Source organism: Gossypium hirsutum, chromosome A04, assembly GCF_007990345.1.
Source record: "Gossypium hirsutum isolate 1008001.06 chromosome A04, Gossypium_hirsutum_v2.1, whole genome shotgun sequence".
In the NCBI taxonomy this organism is placed as follows: domain Eukaryota; kingdom Viridiplantae; phylum Streptophyta; class Magnoliopsida; order Malvales; family Malvaceae; genus Gossypium; species Gossypium hirsutum.
Window position 1 is genome coordinate 9,584,022 of NC_053427.1, and position 24,203 is coordinate 9,608,224.

The window sequence follows — 24,203 nt, forward strand, 5'->3', positions numbered from 1 at the left end:
CATCTGACTCCTTTACCCGTAGCTGATAATAACCCAATCGAAGATCAATCTTTGAAAACACGGTAGCACCTTTAGCTAATCAAATAAATCATCGATCCGGGGTAACGGGTACTTATTCTTTATGGTTACTTTATTAAGCTACCAGTAGTCGATACACAATCTCAAAGACCCGTCTTTCTTTTTTATAGACAGAACCAGAGCACCCCAAGGTGAATGACTCGGTCGGACAAAACCTCAGTCAATAAGTTCTTGCAACTATGTCTTTAACACCTTTAATTCTGTAGAAGCCATACGATACGGAGCTATAGAGATTGGAATAGTTCCCAGAATCAAATCAATAGAAAATTCCACTTCTCTTTCTGGTGGCAATCCTGGTAATTCCTCTGGAAACACATCAGAAAATTCGCATACCACTGGAACTACCTGTATTTTTGACTCAGATACTTTGGTGTCGAGTACATAAGCCAAGTAAGCATCATACCCCTTTTTGACATACCTCTCTACTGCCATTACTGAAATCACATCAGATAACCCCTTTGTCAGATCAGATTTAACCTGGAGCAACTCACCATTCTGACATTTTAGCACAATATATTTTTGTCTACAATTTACTACTGCATCATGCTGGGTTAGCCAATTCATGCCCAATATCACGTCAAATTCATCAAATGGTAGTAACATCAAATCAACCAAGAAACAATAACCTCTTACCATCAGTGGACAATTTTTATAAATTTTATCCACTAACATAGACTAGCCCAGGAGGTTCGAGACTTTAACCACAAATTCAGTAGGTTTAACAAGTAAATTTTTAACAATTGCAAGTTTAACACATATATATGAATGCGTAGAACCAGGATCAATCAATGCAGTAATATCAGTATCAAGTAAAGAAAATGTACCAGTAATAACATCGGGTGCAGAGGCATCTTCTCTGGGACGGATGAAATATGTCCTAGCAGGTGCTCGTGCTTCAAACCTGCCTGCAATATCTTTTATAGCTCCTCGGCTACCACTGACATTACCAGATGGTCGAGGTGGTTTGCCCCTTGAAACTAGATTACTTAGCTTCAATATCTGCTCGGCTTCTTTTTTACCTCTTTTTGGACAATCTCTAAGGAAATGGTCGAAAGAACCACATCGGTAACAAGTCCCACTCTTAAATCGGCATTCACCAAAATAGGTTTTATTACAATACTGGCATATCAACTTAGGGGTACCAACACTGCCAACACTGATGACTGATGGAGTGGAAGGTCTTGAATTAGTGTGTTGAGAACCTCGTTCTCTACCCGAATACCCAGTAGTTGAGGTAGAACGATCCTGGTATTTCTTCAATTTCTTTGAAGCAGAAAACTGGAATTTTCCCATCCGTCTTTTACTAAATATTTGAGCTTCCCTCTTAGCCTGTTTCTTTTCTTTACTCAATTCTTCTGCTTTATAAGCTCTCTCTGCCAATGTAGCAAACTCTCGAATTTCAAGAATTTTGATCAGTAATTTAATGTCTTCATTCAACCCTTCTTCAAATTGTTTGCACATTTCGGCTTCTGACTGTACCCATTCCCGAGCATATTTACTCAACCGAACAAATTCTCTTTCATACTCAGATACTGTTCTATTCCCCTGTTTCAGCTCAAGAAATTCTTTTCTCTTCTGATCGAGAAACCTCTGGCTGATATATTTCTTTTTGAACTCGGTCTGAAAGAATTCCCATGTGATTTCTTCTTTTGGAACAACTGAAGCTTTAGTATTCCACCAATGGTAAGCTGTGTCTTTTAGCAGTAAGACGGCACATTTCAGACATTCTTCTGTTGTATAAGATAATTACTCCAAAACTCGAGTAGTGTTTTCTAACCAGAATTTAGCCCGTTCAGAACCATCATCAACTGCTGCCCGAAATTCTTCGGCCTCATATTTTCGAATTTTATCCACTGGAGCTTTCCCTTTTTTTGACAGATTCAGTACCTTTACCCTGTGGGATCTCGGGAACCGGTGGAGGAGCAGGAGGGGGAGCTTGAACTTGCTGCACTACAGGGTTAGTTCTTATATATTGACTAAACCATTCATTCATCATTTGAAAGAACGCTCGTTTTGCCTCCTCCCCTTGACCCTCAGATACGGGCCTTGTACTACTAGTAACTTCGGCTTCCTTCTGCGCCTGTTCTGGAGCCGAAGCACGACTCCCGGCTTCCTCTGATTGAGCTCGGTCGGTAGACATTTACTATAAAAAAATCACATTTAAATAGTCAGGAGATATCACACTATCAATAATAATTTAAATAGCATGTATAGCAAATCCCGTATTTGCTACATCGGTCCGAGAACCGGTTAAATCGTAGCTCTGATACTAATAAATGTAACACCCCCTACCCGTATTCGTTGCTGAAATAGGGTACGAGGCAACACCGGAGTTTACGAATTCTTTTTTTTTAACTCAATATAACCCCTTTGTAGATATCTAACCTTCCCTGCAATTTTAAACCGAGAACAATTCATATCAACCAATCCAATTCAACATATTTTCAAGATAGATTCATGCATATTTATAAGATAACGTCATCACATACCCAAAATCAGGTTTGTTAACCATACAATGGCTAACTTTACATTCATTTCACGTTAACATTTACTTTATTAGCTTCTACATGCCATTGATTTCCAAAACAAAGTTTCTTTATATACCAAAATCCTGAAGTTGATAGTGTGATGTGTCTCCTGACCAAATCCGACCTACGAGCTCTTAACACTACAAAACAGGGGAAAAGGAAACAGGGTAAGCACTTTGTGCTTAGTAAGCTCATGTAACAAGAATTATACTTACCTAATACTTTCAATACAATGGAATAAACATTCATATAACCATTCCATGCAATATTACCCTAACATGCACAAACTCAATATTCAAGTTACTACAGTAACTTCCATGTATCAATATATTATATACCATGATTGATGAGCTCATTAATACCATGATTTCCATTCCCTTGTTATTTTTCCATTTTTATCCCATTGAATTTATCGGAATTTCGATGGATTTTTTAGAGGTACACTTTTAGTGTACAATTTTCGGGTCCATCAATTCGTATATATGTGCGCACATTTCCATTTCAGAGAGCACACTCCCGCGAACATCAACCTTGCAGCGGGATTACCAGCCCAGGCTAAATCCCCTGAAATATAAACTCATAGAGTATTGTCGGGATTATCAGTCCAGGCTAAATCCCCTGCAACGAAAATTACTCTAATGAGCTTGGATCTGAATTACCAGTCCAGGCTAAATTCAGACCCTAATTCAGATTACCCGTCCGGGCTAAATCCATTTTCCACATATTCTTCGGGAGGGCTATATCAGGATAGGATCACCCGTCCGGGCTAGATCCTTTTTACTGTCAATTCTTTTTCAGAGATCCATCGAATTTTTCTTTCATTCAACCGGGATTGCTTCTCCTTTTTATCAAATATATCAATATTTTATCAATTTTCATATAGTGAACATTCAAATCATATTCATATCAATAACATACATTTCAAGCATTTAAGAATATAATTTAAGCTACATGAACTTACCTTGATACTCGTTTGTATATAAAAATCTACTAATCCCGAACTTTTTTCTTTCCTCGATCTAGCTTCGTATTTGGATCTTCTGGATCTAAATAAATAAATTTAATTATCAATTTAATACATTTCATGTTCGTATGCAACATTCTCTAAAATTTCATTATTATTTATAGTTCATTCGAAGCTTTCTACTTGAGTCATAGTCACTAAATTATTTTTATCTAAAGATACAGAACTCCAAATTAGGATTCGATAATTTTTCCTGAAACTAGACTCACATATCTTCTTACCATAAAATTTTCAGAATTTTTAATTTAGCCAATAAGTACAGTTTATTCTTTAAATTCACCCTATTCTGTTGTCTGACAGTTCTGACCCTTATTCACTAAAAATTAATTATCTCTTCATACAAGATTCGGATGATGTTATGATTTATTTTTCTTGAAAGTATACTCATTCAGGATTCTAAACATATAAATTTAGCCCCTAATTATTTTTATTCAGTTTTTTACGATTTTTCAAAGTCAAAACAGGGGAATCCAAATTCATTCTGACCTTGTCTCACAAAATTCATTATATCTCATGATTTACAGATCCATTGCTTACACCGTTTCCTTTTATGAGAAACTAGACTCAATAAGATTTAATTTCATATTTTGTTCATCTTATAATTCAATTTCTAAAATTTATGGCGATTTTTCAAAGTTAGTCTACTGCTGCTGTCTAAAACTGTTTTAGTGCAAGCTGTTTATTACCATTTTTCCCCTAGGCTTTTAATAAATGATAATTTCATCCCTATTCAATTAGCCTCTCAATTGAGCTGATTTTTCTCAATTAATACTTTATTCTATCACCTTAAACTATTTTACAGCCTTTAGGAATCATAATTTCAGCAATAGACTTTAATTCTAAACATTTTCACAATTAGGTCCTAAAAATCAATTTCTATTGAAATTACCTAATAAAATCATTTTATAAACAAATTAAAGCTTAAATTTTATGCTATTTCATCATAAACTTACAGTACTCAACCATGGTGACTTTCAATTTCATCCGTGAAATCAAAAACTAAATAATTTAATAATAGGACCTAGTTGTAAAAGTCTTAAAAACACAAAAATTACAAGAAAAAGGCAATGGTTAACTCACTTGGTGCAAAAATTATGGAATACCAGCTTAGAGAACCCCACCTATGGCGTTTTGGTTGATAAGAATGAAGAAAAATGAAGAGAAATCTAGATATTTCCTATTTAGTCCTAGCTTTATTTAGTTAATTTTGCAATTTTCCAAGTTTGCCCTTAATTCATCAATTTTCCTGCTGATTCCATGCCCTTGCCGTCCAGCCCAAATAAATTTTGGGTCTAATTTCCTTTTAAATCCTCTCTCATTAGACACTTAAGCTATTTAATCATCCCATCCACTTTTACACCTTTTACAATTTAGTCCTTTTCATTTAATTAACTACCCAAGCATTAAAATTTCCTAACGAAATTTTAATACCACATTACTAACATTTCATAAATATTTATAAAATTATTTTTGACTCAGTTTTATGAGATAAAGGTCCCGATACCTTATTTTACCCAATTTCTTCAATAATTTCTTTTTCTAACTAACCACTAAATCAGTAAAATTTTTCTATCGATATTTTCATACAATTTTCCTATCATATCAATTTTCATGCAAAAATATTGAAATAAATTTCTGTTTAAAACGGATTTGTGGTTACGAAACCACTATTCCGATAACCTTAAATTTAGGCCATTACACTGTTAATTCAGGTACCCTTACTTTAGAACCAAACAACATATAATGAGCCATAAGAGCCTACCCTGGGTAGAACCATACCGAACCTCTAATGATCAATCGATTAGGTGTTCTATTTATTGTTTCTTGCTTTGAATTCTAGATTTGTATGAAATATACTGACTTGTTTTGTTTTGTTTTGGTTGTGGTTACATTGCATTCTCATCATAGAAAAGGGTGTTGATTCACGTTCAGTGCTAAATAAAGAGTTTGTCATGGAAAAGGAATTTTTTGATAAAGTGGAAGACAATGCGGCCGTCCAAATATGGTCTGAGAAGACACAACAAGAGAAGGGTGATAACCTGACAGAGGAATATATGTTAGAATTATTGGATCTCAATTGCATCAGTGTGACTTAAAATAATCTCCAAGAGTTGAAAGAGATATGGGACCAATGGGATGACGAAACTAAGTAGTTATTCTACCATAATTATGGTAATTTGCCTTCTTTGCTAGATGTCAAAGTGGATAAGCACTTATTCCGAGCTCTGGCCCAATATTGGAATCCCGCCTGCAGCTACTTTACTTTTGAGAAGGTAGATTTGGTGCCTACCATAGAGTACACAACTTTACTCTGTTGCCCGAGGATCCAAGCTGACAAAGCTTATTCTAGAGCCGCCAACGTCTCGACTTTCCTAAAAAAGCTAATGAGCATCACTAGGATGAGTGAGCAATAGGTCGTGGCCCGAATTAAACAAAAAAGAGATAGTAAATGCATCACTTGGAAAAGTTTATGGGATTTGATCTTGGCACATCCGAATACGAAGAAAAGAGTTGACATATTCACCTTGAGTATCTACGGGTTGGTCATCTTCCCCAAAGCATTAGGGAACATAGATGAGGCAGTTTCATATCTATTTGACTGGCTTAACAAAAGGGTCACGCTTGTCCTAGTAATTTTTGCGAAAGCTTTCAAATCTTTGAGTGCATATCGTAGAGCGGGTGAAGGAAGATTTATCGGGTGTGCCCAACTCATGCTAGCCTGGTTTCACAGCCATTTTTGGAAGGTAAAAAAGATCTCTTATTGAGTATTCTCCAAGAACTACTCTCTGTTGAAAGAATTTATGGCTACACCAAGGCGAGACGACATTTCAGAAGAAAAATAGATAGCAATTCTCCAGGGTCTCAAAGACGAGGACGTTGAATGGAGGGCTCCTTGAATGATCCCTAACGATATTTTGTACCGATATAGAGACTTCGACTGGGCCCCTCTACTTGTATTGAGACAGTATATATTGAGGCAGTTCATACCAACAATGCAAGGGTTGGCTCAGTGCGAGTTTGCGTACGAGGGTGATAATTTCAAGAAGAAGGTAAGTGAAATATCAAACACTTGAAACCAACTCACATAATGAAAAGATTTGTTGCAAATTCCATGATGACCCTTGAGTATGATTAGTGGTGGGGTAAAAGAGTCAATGACAATATCCCTATGTCAAGTCAAGAAAACACTCAGCCAATAAAAGAACGCATACAAGTAATCCCGTCTGAGCTAGAAATTGTAAAGCAAGACTTTGAAAAGAAGAGTTTGGAGCCGGAGAAAAAGATAGAACAGTTGAAAGAGGAAAAGATGTAGCTAGGATTAGATGTCGATGTCCAGAAGTTAGAGGTTGAGAAAATGAGAAAAGGAAAGAACAAGGTTAATGAAGACTTAGACAGTTAAAAAACAGATTAAAGATTGTCGGATTGGGTAAAACATCGGAGCAATGGCGGCAGAGATCAAAGAAGTGGGAAAAGAAATTCCAAGATGTTCGAGTTAGAGATGATGCTCTAAAAAGGGATTTGTTAGAAAGCCGAAATGAAAAGGTTAGATTACGAGCTCGGGTAACAGAATTAGAAAGGTCATTGCGCCAATATCGTAGTCGCAACTCCGCAATTGAGTTGAAAGCAAGCCTAAATAAGATTGAAGAGTTGAAGAGAAAGATAGAAAAGCTCGAGACCGCACTGCGAAATTGTTAACTTTGAGTTGAACTTCTAGAAATGAACAATGAACACTAGAAAGAACAATTCCAACGCTCTCAATGTCAGATTAGAGATAGAGATCACATCATAGGTGAAGCTGTGATTCAAGTATCGGAAGTAGCCGACCATTTGCAAACCGTAGCAGTTCAAGCCGATATGCTGAGCCTAATATAAGAATCAAAATCGGATCAGGGCTGAGAATTAGCTTGGCTTCAAGGTTTTGAATATTAGAGCAAGATCGTATATGTAAAATGTATCTGTTCTATGGAAAGAGATTCGTTTTCTAGTAAAGTTAGTCTAATAGAATTAAACCAGAATCAACGCCTATTTTTGCATTCATTTTTCATTCATCAGCATTACATTTCATCATATGCATTAAGTTTCATAAAAAAGACCCAATTAATCAAAATTATGACAATTACCCTGGAAACTAACAAGAATTTGCCAACTAAATATCGTTACGGTACCCGCGGTAAAACTAGAGCCATAGATCAAAGGTTAGAGAGATTAGAACAAATTCAAAAAAACATGCAAGATCAGTTGCAAGCACAGCTCTAGAACAATTAGCTAAGGTACAGCAAGACATGAGGGATCAAATACAAGATTCCCAATAAAGCATGATAAGCTAGTTACTGGCCGGAGGGACTGAAAAGGGAAAAGTACTGTGAATAACCCTAGAAATGATAATAAAGACCCTATGTACCCCCAAGCTTTACCCAAGTGAATGTCCAAGCCCAACCAGATACATATCCACGAAGGGTACCCATTACCATAAGACCTCAACAACATTAAGCTAGCACTTCAGCACCGATAAATTGCCCTACGGGTTCAGGTTCCAATCCCAAGGATAATCTGACCAGCCCCGTCATTCCAGATTTAGACGACATGGCGAAAATGGATAGAGCAAGAGTAAAATTGCAAAACAGTTAGAAGATCGGTGCAAGTGGTTGAAAAAGAAATTCAAGGCTATGGAGAGTGCCAACTACCTCAGCGAGGTTGATGCTAAAGAGCTAAGCTTAGTCCCAGATCTAGCACTCTCACCAAAATTCAAAACTCCAGAATTCAAAAAGTATAATGTGACTAGTTGTCTTGAAGCCCATACCACAATGTTCTGCCAAAGAATGACGGGATACGTCAATAACAACCAATTGTTAATCCACTACTTCCAAGATAGTTTGGTCGGGTCGGCTACTAAATGATACAACCAACTAAGCTGTGCCAAAATCAGCTCATAGAAAGAGTTGACACAGGCTTTCATGAAATAATACAGTCATGTGACTGACATGACACTCAACAGTATTACGCTGCAAAATATGGAAAAAAAAGTAAAATGAAAGCTTCAGGCTGTACGCTCAGAGATGGAAAGAGGTGGCAACGCAAGTCTAACCACCTCTTCTGGAGAAAGAGACAACAATACTTTTCATAAACACTCTGAAAGCCTCGTTCATTAACCACATGTTGGGAAGTGCTACCACTAGCCCATACGGAGGTGAAAACCTCACGAAGGCATAGTTTCTCACTCCCACTTAAAAGGTGTAACCACAACAATCATGCAATGCGATGAAAGAGTATTCTACGAGACTCAAACCACAACAATCATAAGGATCACAAACAAATGCAACAAAAGAATCGTGATTTTTCAAATCAAATTTTCAATTTTCAACAAAAGGATAGAAAATAATTAATTTTACGGCCTGACTCTCTTATTGGTCCCTAGTGGAGTTGCCAAGCAGTCGAAACCATTTTTTTATTTTTGAAAAACAGGGATCGACTTTAAAATGAAATATATAGTTGCCACCAATCCTTTTTGTTTAGGTGTGATTGGATTACCTATAAAACATTTTATTTTATTAAAATATTGATTTTGGCCTACGAAATTTAAGAAAACGGGTTCGAAAGTCGGTTACGTAAGAGGAAGGATTAGCACCCCCGCAACTCCCAAAATTGGCACCTCTAATGTCGAAATTTTGAAAAGATTTTAAAATACAATCTCCTTTAAAAATATTTGAATATACTTGAATTGGATATTAATATTCTCTTGCTCCGAAGGAATAAAATATCACATCCAGCACGTTATGATACGACAATTTAAATCCTCGAATCCAAGATCATCTCATGATTCCCAAAACTCATGCATTAAAAATTTCAAAAGGATATTCGATTATTTGGCCAAACAAAAAACTAAAACCCAACACATTAGGGCACAATTTCTCGATTTTTCAAACACGGAACATTGCCTTATTTTGAAAGCTTTTACTAAGCGATTATAAAATTAACTCAAAAAATTATTTGTTTAGCTTGTTTGGGGATAAAAGATAATCAATATTGGGCGAAAGTGAGAATTTGAATCATGATGCAATAACAAAAAATAGAAGCATAATTACAAGCATGAAATAATCATATGTGAATACAACTTTGTACAAATGGATAACGAGGATAATAATATGAACATACAATTCAAAATATACAATAACAATAATCTCACAATCCTATTTTGAAAAAATAACGTTAATAATCAAGAAACAATGAAAACTAAAAATAAAATATGACAAGTTTTCAAACGTGGATGAATAAAATTAAAATAATAATATAAAAGACGGGAAACTTGGAGTCAATATGATATAAAAGCAATTTAAAAACTATTAAACGAATGAAAATTTACAAATAAATAACACATTATAGGGTTTGAAATAGTTTATCTATATAAAGAAATTAAAAAACATAATAATATACAAATGATTATTAAAATTGATACCATGAAAGAAGAAGTTTGAAGTAAATAACGTACAAAATATTTTAAAAACGAAACATCTATTTAAAGTTGATAATATACATACAATAGAAAAAATAATTTAATATAAATAATATAATAAAGGGATAATAATATATGAAAGGGTTTTAAATAAAAATATATAATAAAATATGTTTTTTAAGGAACGAACTATATACATAATATATTTGAAAGGACACATATATACATAAATAGATTTTTTTTAAAAATATATACATAAAACAACATGAAATTGATAATGTACATGGAATAAAACTAATCCTAACATAAACTATATATATAATAATAATATATAAGGGTAATTAAATTAAATATTATATAAAATTTTAAAACAACATAATATAAAAGAGAATTTTAAAAGAATAAATGGAAAAAATATAGACAAACGTAGGTAAAATACCAAATTGAAACAAGGTAAAATTATTAAAGTAGTTTAAAATGTATATTTAAATATTTTTTTTTAAATGAATGTTAAATAAATTAAAAAAATGAAGAATTATACACATTGAAATGAGGAAAAAAAACTTAATTGAAATAAAACCAAACTAAAAGGGGTAATTAATAAATAAAATAAACCGTTGAAACAGAAATAAGGACTAAAACGCGATGCGCACAAATCAAAGAGGATTAAAAATGCAAATAAACCAAATCCCGAAATGAGGCGTTTAAGTGCGGACTAAAATAAAATTGATACAATTCCTGGGCAAAATTAAAAAAAAATAAAAAAAAACATGGGCCTAATCCAACAACGCAAAAGGGAGGGACTGACTGCGCAAATAACCCACAGAGACCAAAACACGCAGATCCTTCCCTCTATATGGGTCGGGTTCAGGTCGGCCTCCCAAAACGACACCGTTTTTATAGCTCTATAAGAGCCACATTTTTTTTTTGTTTAAAAGCATTTCACTTCCCAAAAAAAACAACAAAACCTCAAATTTTCCTCTCCTAAAAAACCCTTTGATCTTCGGTGAAGCAAATTAGACCAACTCCGCCATGGCTCCACCTTATGCGGTGGTCGGAGACCTATAAACCCATATTTTTCACTGATTTTGGAGCCCCTTATCTATAAACCATAGATCCAAGGCCAAAACTCTAAGAACATGGCCAAAATCGGCAAAGCAACCAAGAAACGAATGTTTCTTCTCCTTTTTTGATTTGACCCGAATAGAGAACGGCCACCGTCAAGGTAAGTTTCTTCCCTCCCTTTTCTTTACTACTATATTGTTAGTATTTTAGGAAACCAAAAATCTAAATAATCAAAAAAAAAAAGAAAAAAATGAAGCCAAAATCACAAAAGAAGAATCACCTTTTAATTTTTCTGTATATTTCTTTTCCATATGTATGTATGCGTCCATTTACACAGTGTTTTCCCTTGGCTTTTATAGCCAAATCTAATAAAAATCAAGAAAGAAAAAAAAATTAAATCTATTTTTATTTTCCAACTATACTGCTACTGGATTCTGTTATTGTTATTTCATTTCTTCTCGCAGGTTCTAACATTGACGTGGAGTTGTATGGAGGCCGTATGAAGACAGCGCATGGGGTGTACAGAGGTGGCTACTGCGGCGCCTAGTAGAAAGGAAACCCTAGGGTTTCTATTTTTTGGAAAATTTTGGGCCATTGGGCCTATTTTTGTTACTAGGCCGTTGTAATTTTGTTTTCATGGGCTATTAATTTTGTTTGTGAATAGGATAAGGTTAAGTGGGGATTTGGGTTTATAAGTGTAAATGTGATTTGGGCTAGTACGTAAATAGACTGAACTGTTTTATTTAATTTGGTTTATGATTTTTTTTGTTTTGTTTTTTATTTTTTATTTTTGTTTTGGTTTTGGTGTGGGCCCGAGCGAAGTAGGCTTATTACCACACTGAAGAAGGTCATAAGATACAAGAGTGCATTGAATTCAGAGCTTTGGTGCAAAGTCTGATGGATAACAATAAGTTGGAATTTTTCAAAGATGTCAAAGGGTTGGAAGAATGTGACATTTGCACCTCAAAGGAAGGATCAACGGAGAAGGTTTCCAAGCTCAATCACCCGGTGGTGATTATTTTACGGTCGAAAAATAATGAAGCAAGAACCCGGTGGTTGGACTAACGTTGCCACCTCTCTCTATCTCTCAGTGTATTGCCTGAAACTTTCACTTTGCTTCTTTTCCATGTTTTGCAGCGTCATTTTGTCGGGGGTCATGTTCATCACATGACTGACTTGTTTCATGAAAGTCAGTGCCAAGTCTTTTCATGAGCTGATTTTGGCACGGCTTAGCTAGTTGTACCATTTAGCAGCTGACCCGACCAAACTATCCTGAAAGCAATGGATTAACAATTGGTTGTTATTGACGCATCCCGTCCTTCTTCGGCAGAACATTGTGATATGGGCTTCAAGACAACTAGTCCCATTATACTTTTTGAATTCTAAAGTTTTGAATTTTGGTGGAAGTACTAGATCTGGGATTAAGCTCAGCTCTTTAGCATCAACCTCACTGAGGTAGTCGACACTCCATAGCCTTAAATTTCTCTTCCAACCACTTGCATCGATCTTCTAACTGTTTCGACAATTCTACTCTTACTCTATCTATTTCTGCCATGTCGCTCAAATCTGAAATGATAGGGTTGGTCGAATCATCCCCGGGATTGAAACCTGAACCCGTAGGTCAATTCACCGGTGCTAAAGTGCCAGCTTGATATTGTTAAGATCTTATGGTAACAGGTACCCTTCGTGGATATGTATTTGGTTGGACTTGGACATTCACTCAGGTAAGAATTAGGGGTATATAGGGTCTTTATTATCATCCCCAGGGTTATTCATAGTACTTTTCCCTTTTTCAGTCCCTCCGGTCAATAACTGGGTTAACTAGCTTATCATGTTTCGTTGGGACTCTTGTATTTGATCCCTCATGCTTTGCTGTACCTTAGTTAATTGTTCCTGCAGCTACGCTTGCAACTGATCTTGCATGTCTTTCTGAATTTGTTCTAATCTCTCTAACTTTTTATCCATGGCTTTAGTTTTATCGCGGGTACCATAACGATATTCAATTGGCAAATTCTTCTTGGTTTCTAAGGTAATATTGATTAATTAAGGTCTTTTTTACGAAACTTAATGCATATGATTAAATGTGGTGCTGATGAATGAAAAATGAATGCAAAAAGAGGTGTTGATTCTGATTCAATTCTATTAAAATAACTTTACTAGAAAACAAATCTCTTTACATAAAATGGATACATTTTACACATACGGCATTACTCTAATGCTCAAAGCCTTGACTTTGCTAAGAAGCCAAGCTAATTCTAAACCCCGATCTGATTCTGATTCATATTTTAGGCTCAATATATCGGCTTGAACCGCTACAGTTTGCAAATAGTTGACTACTTCCAATACTTTAATCACAACTTTGCCTATGATGTGGTATCTATCTCTAATCTAACCTTGAGAGTGTTGGGATTGCTCTTTCTAGTGTTCATTATTCTTTTCCAGAAGTTCATCTCGAAATTCACAATTTTACAACGCGGTCTCGAGCTCTTCTATCTTTTCTTCAATCTTATTTAGGCTTGCTTTCAACTCAATTGCGTAGTTGCGACTACGATATTAGTGCAGTGACCTTTCTGATTCTAGTACCCGAGCTCTTAATCTAACCTTTTCATTTCGGCTTTCTAACAAATCCCTTTTTAGAGTATCTTCTCGAACTCAAACATCTTGGAATTTGTTTTCCCACTAATCAGCTCAAATTTTTTCTTCTTTGATCTCTTGCCGCCATTGCTCCGATGTTTTACCCAACTCGGCAATCCTTATTAACAAGTGTAGCTTCTTATAATCTATTTTTAGACTGTTTAAGTCTTCCTCAGCCTTATTCTTTCCTTTTCTCATTTTTTCGGCCTCTAACTTCTGGACATCAACGTCTAATCCTAGCTATATCTTTTCATCTTCCAACTATTATATCTTTTTCTCTAGCTTCGAACTCCTCATTTCAAAGTCTTGCTTTACAATTTCTAGCTCAGATGGGATTACTTATAGGTGTTCTTCTATTGGCAGAGTGTTTTCTTGACTTGACATAGGGACATTGTCATTGACTCTTTTACCCCACCACCAATCATACTCGGGAGTCGTCATGGGATTTGAGGTAATTTTTTTCATTTTGTAAGTTTGATTTCAAGCGTTTGATATTTCACGAACCCTCTTCTTGTAATTATCACTCTTGTACGCAAACTCACACTGAGCCAACCTTTGCGTTGCCGATATGAACAGCCTTAATCTATTCAATCTCAATACAAGTAGAGAAGCGTATCTAATAGCTCCCCATATCTCGAGTAGGACCCAATCAAAGTCTCTACATCGATATAAAATCTCATCAGGGATCATCCAAAGAGCCCTCCATTCAATGTCTTCGTCTGGGAGACTCTAGAGAATTTCTATTCATTTTTCCTCTGAAATGTCATCTCGCCTTGACCTAGCCACGAATTCTTTCAACGGAGAGTAGTTCTCGGAGAATACTCGATAAGAGACCTATTCTACCTTTTAAATGTGGCTGTGAAACTAGGCTAGCAAGAGTTAGGCACACCCGACTAATCTTCCTTCATCCGCTCTCCGGTATGCACTCAAAGATTTGAAAGTTTCGGCCAAAATTGCCAGGACAGGCGTGACCCTTTTGTCAAGCCAATCAAATAGATCTGAAACTGCCTCATCTATGTGTCATAATACTTTAGGGAAGATGACCAACCCGTAAATACTAAAGGCGAAGACGTCAACTCTTTTCTTCGTATCTGGATGTGCTAAGATCAAATCCCGTAAACTTTTTTAAATGATGCATTTATTTTTTCCTTTTTGTTTAATCCGAGCTGCGACCCATTGCTCACTTATCCTAATGATGCTCATTAGCTTCTTTAGGAAAGTCAAGACGTTGGCGACTCTAAAATAAGCTTTGTCGGCTTGGATTGTCGGGCAACGGAGCAAAATTCTGTACTCCTCTATGATAATCACCAAATCTACCTTCCCAAAAGTAAAGTAGCTGTAGGCGGGATTCCAATATTAGGTCAGAGCTCGGAATAAGTGCTTATCCACTTTGACATCTAGTAAATAAAGCAAATCACCATAATTATGGTAAAATAACTACTTGGTTTCGTCATCCCATTGGTCTCATATCTCTTTCAACTCTTAGAGATTATTCTGAGTGACATTGATGCGAGTGAAATCCCACAATTCTAACATATATCCCTCTGTCAAGCTATCGCCATTCTTTTGTTGTATTTTCTCAGACCATATTCGGATGGTCGCATTGTTTTCCACTTTATCAAGAAATCCTTTTATCAAGAAAGGACCAAAAACCTTTCAATTTTCTGAGTTTTGAAAATTTCCTCAGAGTCACCTTTCATTGGAGGTGACAGCCTCGCCTACTCATGGTGACGGAGCACAAAACGTCCAGTGAGTCCTCAAACCTTTCTCTTTTTGTTATTTTTATTATATTTTTTATTTTATCAACAATAGTAGGTTAGAAATAATAAAGAGAAAAACAATCACCTTTTGATATTTTTGGTATTCTGTTTTTTGATTGTATCTGTATTCGATTTTTTCTTAAAAAAAAACCCTTACAAATTTGTTCAATGGCTTTTATAACCATTTCATACAATTTTTATATATATTTTCTACTATTCTTACCACTGTTTCTTACGTGTTCTTTGTTGTCTTTTGCAGGTGGTGGTTAAGGAGTGGTTAATGGTGGCAGAAGCTAGGAGCAACCACGGCATTAAAGTGCGGCGCTAGGGTTTTTTCCTTTTTTTTTGAAAAGAGTTTAGGCTGTTTGGTCATTGGACCATTAGGGTTTTTTGTTAATTTGGGTCGTTTGGGCTTAATGTAATTTGGGTCTGACATTTTGTAAATGGACTTTGGAATGTTATTTTTTTTGTTTGATTTCTGTTTGGTTGGGCCCGAACAAAATTGGGCACTTACTGTAACGCCCTCTAACCCTATACCGTCATAGGAACAGGGTTACGAGATATTACCAGTCAGTACAGTCCAATTTCGGTCATTAATTAAAATAAATATTCACACACATCCTAGTTTTAAGATGTCGTCCCTTTAATGGGCCCTCGCGGTCCAATATGAACAGTAAATTCAATTCGGGACTAATTTAGAATCACTATAAATTTTTAGTAAATTTTAAAATTCATACTACATACCGTTGCCAACCATAATTTACTCATTTCATCAATACTTCTACAACCTAAATGACTCTCATAAAACATCCTAGGTACATGCCATTACCAATGCTCAACATACTTTACCTCATTGAATTCGAGATCGGCCTGGGATGCTGATTCAACGGTCTAGCCTTAACTTAACCAAATTAACTTTGAACCTTGAAACCCTAAATTTTCCTTTTTCTTTTTCTTTCTTTCTTTCTCCCCTGTTTCTTCTCTGTTTCGTTTTTAATTTCATTCTGTTTCTTTAGTTTATATATAATATAATATAATATAATTAAAACATAAAATATCTTTATTATATAATAATATAATAATATACTAAACATAAAAAAATCTTAGATTTTCTTCACGATAAACCGCCTCAATTTATACTTTTTGTATAATTGCCCTTTTAGTCCTTTTTATTTTCTTTTAATCTATAATTCAACTTTCACACTTTATTCAATTTGGTCCTTTTACTTAATTACTCTTAATTAAATTAAATTCACTTAATTAAACTCTAATTAACCACTCATTGTACTTCGTAAATATTTTTAATAAATATTTACGAATCTGTTTTTCAGAATCGGAGACCCGAAAATACACTTTTTCGGTAACGGTAAAATTCGGGTCATTACACTTACAATCTATATTTAACGAAATATGTCATAAACAACAAATTCAATTGCAGATATGTCAGGCAATCCATTTAAATCAAACTTAACAATTTGATTAATTTAACAAAATTCGGACGAAAAGGTCACGAATAGAAGGCTAAAGAATTTCTAGAGGTCTATCTTCAAAATTTCCTCTTTAGATGGACTATTTTACTAAATTGACCCAAAATATTTTAATATATACAAAAATGACACAGGTTCAAAAACAATCACCAAAATGACCTGAAATAAACAGTAGAATGAGGTTTTGGCCTGTCAATGGCCACCACCAACTTGTATTTTGACTTCATGATTGCCTGATAATTGTGTCAGGCTTTAAAAAATTATTTTTTTGGTTTTGGCCTGTCAATGGCCACCACCAGGGTATTTTTTTTAAAAATCGTATTATACCGATATACAAAAATACCAATATTTAAAAAAACTTTGGTGCTGGTCTGTCAATGGCCGGCACCAAGTACAAAAAAATCAATTTTTTTTATGTTGTCCTGTCAATGGCCGACACCAGAGTATGAGTTTCAAAAAAAAAATGTGCTGGCCTGTCAATGGGCGGCATCAAGTACAAAAAAAATCAAATTTTTGGCTGGCACCAATTTTCAGAGTCAATGGCCGGCCATTGACAAGTCAGCACCAAAAAAATTTTGAAACTCGTACTCTGGTGCCGGCCATTGACAGGTGAACACCAAATTTCTTTAAAATCTTAGTATTTTTGTATACCAATATGATACAATTTTTAAAAAAATACCTTGGTGGTGGCCATTGACAGGCCAAAACAAAAAAAATAATTTTTTAAAGCCTAACACAATTATCAGACAATCATGGGTCCAAAATACGAGTTAGTGGTGGCCATTGACAGGCCAAAACCCCATTCTATTGTTCATTTTAGGTCATTTTGGTGATTGTTTTTTAAACCTGGGTCATTTTTGTATATATTAAAATTTTTTAGGTCAATTTAGTAAAATAGACCTTTAGATGAGTTACTTTTTCCTTTTTTTTTCAGAAAATATTTATGTTTATGGTTCTTTTTAGTTCTGTCTAAACCCTCATTTATGGTTGAACTACTCACGCGCTTCTATCAATAATTTTGAAGAAAATTCGGTAAGGGAAAGTCTGCTTTTCTTTTTGGACACTTAAAACATACTTGTATTAGTAAACATTTTTTTTTTCAATTTACTTTTTATTACTTCAAATCTAAAAAAAAAATTCATTTCCATACATTATTTTTTGAAAGAAATTAACAAAAATAATGTATTGATTATAATTTTATAAATAATAACTCAGTGAGTTCCTTTAAACACTACTAATATTTCTGGCGTTTTACATGGATTATTATTTTATTAACGATAATAAATGGATAGAGATTTAATTCCTTTATGTCCAATCAAAGCACTTACGTGACTATGAAATCATTTAAGAGTATATTATATTAAACTAAAAAAATATTCATTTTTACTTATCTTAAATTATATTTTAATTATTTATGTTTAAAATATTACGTTTTATTCACTTACGTTATCGTTTTGTTACAAAATGATTACCCTACAGCTAAACTCCATTTTCCTAACGGTAGTTCTACGTGGCAGTCTAAATAGATTTTAAATACCAACTTGAATGTCTAGCTGCTGAGATGAAAATAAGTTTTTAATTAAATAAATTTAATTTGAATTGTCACGTAAGATATCTAAGTTAGCATTTAAAATCTATTTAGACTGCCCCGTAGGACTGCCGTTGGAAAAATAATAGAGCTTAACGGTAAATAACCACTCCGTAACAAAACGGTAATGTAAGTGACTAAAACGTAACATTTGAAATATAAATAATTAAAATATAATTTAAGGTAAATAAAAATATCTATTTTTATAGATTTGAACGATTTTCCACTTTTGTACTGTCATTATCTCATTTATGACGATATATTTATTTCATTATGAATTTAAAAAAAGAAAAAGAAGAGTGCTTATAATAGGGGATGATGGCCTTCATAATCCCAAATGAGCTAAAAATAAAAATGTGCTTATTTGATTCATGGGAGGCCAGAAATCAAATCCCAAAATCTGGGGGTTTCGCTGATGGTGCCTTTCCTTAATTTTTTAATCGAAGGTGTTTATTAGTAACCTCTTCAGATATTATCCTTGTTCTTCCTAATTTTTTCGTCTTCTTAATGTTGATAATTTGTATTTAAAAACATTTTCTTTTTTGGGTTACCAATTGATTTTCTGGGTTTTTCATAGACTGGGAGATGCATTGTTTGCATCATAAAAGATCTGTTTTTGCTTCAGATTCAGCAAAAAAGGAAAATCAAATTTTGTAAGGGGAAAGAAAATACCTCCCTCTCTGAAGTTGTAAGTTGTAGTCAGGACATCTACAAAAGGCACTCCAGCGACAGCAGCCTTGCCACGCCTCCCCCGCCTTGCTTGAGAGGAAAGATGAGCTCCTTTTACCATGGAAGTTGATGGATGGCAGACTTCATCACATCTACTTTTCGAGTTACTCTTGCATCTTAGGTCCCAAATGGCAAAGGACCCATCTCTCGACCCAGAGAGAACAAGATCAGAATTGGTTGGATGCGAACCCAAACATTTAACATTTCCAATCATCGATTCTTGCTTTTTCTGCATTTTCACGGTAAGATGAGCAGAAGAAAGCTACCGACGAGAATCAAGTTTACATATGCAGCCTCATCAGATACAGCAAAAATATGGGAAATTTTACTTGCCTTACAAAAGGAGACGGCCGAAGGAGGCGTTTCTAAAATATTGTTTTTAATCACTCGATTTCAGTGAAATCCGAAGCTAATTAGTCAATCCATGCTCGTTTTCTAGCTCGAAAGCTACTGAGTTCCTAGGCCCAATTTGCCCAGCCCGTTATAAACTAAAATTAAAAAAAATAAAACCAAATAACAGTCCAAATAGCAAAAATCCATTAAAAATTAAAACCAAACTCGACCCAATTACAGAGGCCCGATATAGACCCAAATTATCAAATTTATTACCAAACCCTAACCCAAATGCAAAATAGGCCCGTTGGCCCAAAACCTAAACTAGTTTCAGCAAAGCTGAAACCTTATCCCTTTTTGCAGCCGCCGCTCCTCACTATTGGCCACCTCGGGCACCACCGTCGCACGCCTCCTCGCACGCGTCTGGCCATTCACGTCACCTGCAAAGATAGATCCACACGCAAGCAATACAAACAATGAAGAAAATGACAAAAGATGACAGAAAAACAAAACGAATGTGGACAAAAAACGGATCTCGGATCTGGCTATAAAATCCAAAATCAAAGCTTCGTATTTTTTTTACGCATATCAGAAATCAAAAAACGCAGAATAGAGTTTGAAAAGGTGTTGATCTTCTTTGTTCGTATTCTTGCTTCTCTTATTTTATTATTGTTTTTTTTTTTACAAATCTTTTAAATAAAAAAGGGGGTCAAAGAGATCATTTACCTTTAACGCGGTGGTTGGAGCCTCCTTCTCCAGGCAACGGAGTGGCCGAGCCTTTTGGTTCGTCGGAAATATCGCCAGCGTTGATAGGGAACCGAGGGGTCCCTTTATTTTATTTTATTTTTTTCCTTCTTTTTTCTTTTATTTTCGATTTTTGGTGGGTGATTCGGGTATTTTACCCTTGGATCTAGGTTGAGAAGGTCAAATCGACTAAAAGGGAGGCTATTTTGGAACTCCGGCCGCCGTATACGGCAGCGTACGGGTGGTGGCCCGATGCCGGAGATCGGCCGGACCTAGGCTGGACTTTGAAGGGTGAAAGAGAGTGGAGAGTGATTCAGATTTTTTTTTAAGGATAAAGGCTGAAATGAATTTTTCAAAAAAAATATGGGTTTATATAGCAGGCCGAAATGACGCCGTTTCGTTAGGCCCCTCCATGCGCCCAAAACGGCGTCGTTTTGGGGGGCCAATCCGACCCGACCCGTATGGGCGCCAGGATCCACGTGTTTTCTTTTAAATGGGGTATTTTCTTGTTTGGTCCCTTTCTTTTGTTCTGTTGTTCGATTAAGCCCTATTCAGATTTTGTTCTTTTTAAATGTCTCCCTGAGATTTATGCGTGGTTTTGATTTAGTCCATGATTAAACGCTGCGTACCAGGACTTGGGTTAATTCAACTTTTGATCCTCTTGGGTTCACGCGCATGGTGATTTAGTCCTCCGTTTTGTTTCAATGGTTTATTTATTTAGGAATTACTCCTGTTAGTTTGTATTTGTTTTTGATTGAGTCCCTTTTTTTATTCTAACTTATGTAACCCTTTATTCTTTTTAATTTCTTTATTACTCACTTTAATTTTTTTAAAAAAAAATTATTTTAACATATCATTTTGAATTATTCCATCAAGTTCACATTAGTTTAGTTCGTCATTTTTATGCTTTCATTTGTATAGGTTTTTTTAAATTGCTTATTTATATGGTTTATTTATTTTAAAACCCTCTTTTATATCTCTTTGTTCGAAAATTTTATATGATGTTTATTTTTAAATACTCTAGTGGATTATTATTTTTATATATTTTATTTATATTAAATTTTATGTATAGTATTTATTTATATACATATAGATATTGTTTCGTATATTATTTACTCTAATTCTTTGCTTGCATAATGTTTATTTTTAAAAAAAATTAATTTACATATTATTATTTTATATACGATTTATTGTTGTTACTATTCTTGTGATTTATTTTATGTTAAATTATTTTATATACCCTAATTTAGATTTCTACTTATTTATTTTGGAGTGTTACAATATTATTTTTACACATATATATATGTAAATGTTTCATATATTATCGGTTTCAAATGGTTGTATATTATTGATTCTTAAAACTACTTTTTACATTATTTGTTTTAAATTTACTTATTATTATTATTATTCATATTCTACTTATTTTTGGATTTGTTTATATTTAATTTTTTTTTTTGGTTATGCATATTTGAGTAATCTCTTAAAATTTGTTAGCATGAATGTTAAAATAATATTGTTGAATGACTATTCACTTTGTTTGTCGCATTTTAAATCCATTGCTTTTATATTGCTCATTTGTATCATATCCAATTATTTATGCTTTCCAACACTATAATTCATTGATACTTTTGTAATGAGTTATGGCAAGATAATACGTCGTCATTCTCATGTATGAAATATTTTACTATGAGTGGCCATTTAAACATTTAGTCCAATCAATTATATTTTAATCGCCAATTCTTCCTATTTCTAAATTACGACAAAAGGAACCTTTCGAGAACAAAGGTAATTTTTCGCGTTTTGGAGCATCGAGGAATTGTGCCCTAACTTATAGGGTTTCGGTTTCCTCATTGATCCTAAATGGCCGAATATCCTTTAAATTTTCAAAATACATACATTTTAAACAAAAATAAAATAAAGGCAATATTCTATGTTTAGAAACTCAAGAAAGTTGTGCCCTAACTTACGGGGTTTCAATTTTCCTCGTTGGCTCCAAATAATTGAATATTCTTTTGAATTAAAATGCACAAAGTTTCAAATAAAATAGGCAAGCTTACATTCGAGGGTTCAAATGTTGTATCCTAACTCACGGGATGTGACACTTGGCTATCTTCAGTTGAGTCGGCTTTTAATCCTCGTTTAGTTTATCCAAGCATTTTTTCAGCATTAACAAAAAAGGAGATCGTATTTTAAAAAAAATTTAAGTTTTCAAACCTTCGACATTAAGACATTAATTAATCAATTAGGTATCAATTTTGGGCGTTACGAGGGTGCTAATCCTTCCTCGTACGTTTCATAGACTAAAATTGATGTTTTAATAAAATAAAATATTTTATTAGGTGATCCGATCATACCTAAACAAAAAGGATCGGTGGCAACTCCATAATTCGTTTTAAAGTCGATCTCCATTTTTTTTCAAAAAATGGTTTTGACACCCTAGTATGAAGGTGGCATGTTAGATCCTCGCTCACCGCACATACAAAGAATCACGTAGAAATGGAAGGGCCCGTACAAGAGAAAATGATAATGGAGGTAGGAGGGGGCTTAATATTGGGATGTAGGGTTTCTTTTTATTATATGGGTAATTTTTATTTTATTATAATTATATACTAAATTTCAAGGGAGATTTTCTCACGAAACATTTGAGCGTTCAAAGCCCGAGAATGTGGGTTCGAGGATACCAAAGTTAAAGACTAAGAGTCTGTTATGCAATATTTAAAAAAACACTCTAGCTTTAAAAATATTTTTGATTGAAATTTTTTATTGAAAAAAGTGCTTTCGAAAAGTACTTTTGAAAAGAAAAAGTTAGAATTTTTAGCTTTTCTTATGCCAAAAGCACGTTTAGTGTTTAATTATTTTTTTACCCTTCCAATAACATCGCACTTTCCTTTTTTTTCTTGGTACTTAATTACAAATGTGTTAAAATTATTAATTAAAAATAAAAAAATTAAAATACTAATTACAAATATTTAATGATTATATTTAAATATTTAAAATATAGTTTATATATTCTAATTAAATTTTATAAATAATTAATATTTATTGCTTAAAAATATTTAAAATTTATATTTCATATATTAAAATATTAACAAGTTATAATAAATTTTTTTATATTCTTAATATTATTTAAATGCATATTTGTTACTTGATAATAACATGTCTAAAATAGACATTTTATTTCTCAAAAGCACTTTTGACAGCTATGCTAAAAACTCAAATTTTAAATCATACTTTTCAAAAGTACTTCTCAAAAGTATTTTTCTATAGCACATTTCAAAAGCATTACCAAATGCCTCCCCTAAATTGTAAAATTGCTATTTAAATTCTTAAATTTTTTTAAAAATTTTAAATTTAAATTCTTAAAATTTTTTTAAAAAATTTAAATTAGTAAAGGTAAAATTGTATTTTAACCCCCTAAAATTATAAAAATTTGATTTAATCATTTAAAAATTATAAAAATATAAGTTATAAAAAATTAAAATTTCATTAAGATTGTTCTGACTTGTCCCGGAAAAAGGAACATGCAAGTGAGCAGTCCAAGCTGTTTATGGATGCTGCTAAAGAGTTTAACGTAAGTCTGTCAGCTCATGTATGCTTAAAAAGACTTTGCCAAGTCGACGTGGAGCTAGAGCTAACAAAGGATCCGGATACAAGTATCCTAATGCTTTGATTGGAGTAGCTAACAAGTGTTTGGTTGATTAATTGGACGACCCTTGATTTGATGGATACAAAAAATTAAGCTCAAGATTCTTTAAAATAAAATAATGGAAAGAAGGCCAAGC

General features: G+C 34.0%; 1 long non-coding RNA gene and 1 other non-coding gene across 3 annotated transcripts; one reads left to right on the forward strand and one right to left on the reverse strand.

The window, feature by feature from the left end:
- Nucleotides 1-3,567: 3,567 nt before the first annotated feature.
- Nucleotides 3,568-21,435, reverse strand: LOC107948780 (uncharacterized). Of its 2 annotated transcripts, XR_001697556.2 has the most exons (3): nucleotides 20,404-21,346; nucleotides 19,288-20,117; nucleotides 3,568-3,652 (listed from the first exon to the last, which is right to left on the reverse strand). It is a non-coding gene; the product is annotated as an uncharacterized lncRNA (long non-coding RNA). The 2 variants fall into 2 exon arrangements; XR_005925464.1 differs by lacking the exon at nucleotides 3,568-3,652 and having other exon boundaries at nucleotides 19,859-20,117; nucleotides 20,404-21,435.
- LOC121228819 (small nucleolar RNA snoR83) lies at nucleotides 18,946-19,090 on the forward strand. Its single transcript, XR_005926395.1, has one exon. It is a non-coding gene; the product is annotated as a small nucleolar RNA snoR83 (small nucleolar RNA).
- Nucleotides 21,436-24,203: the final 2,768 nt, after the last annotated feature.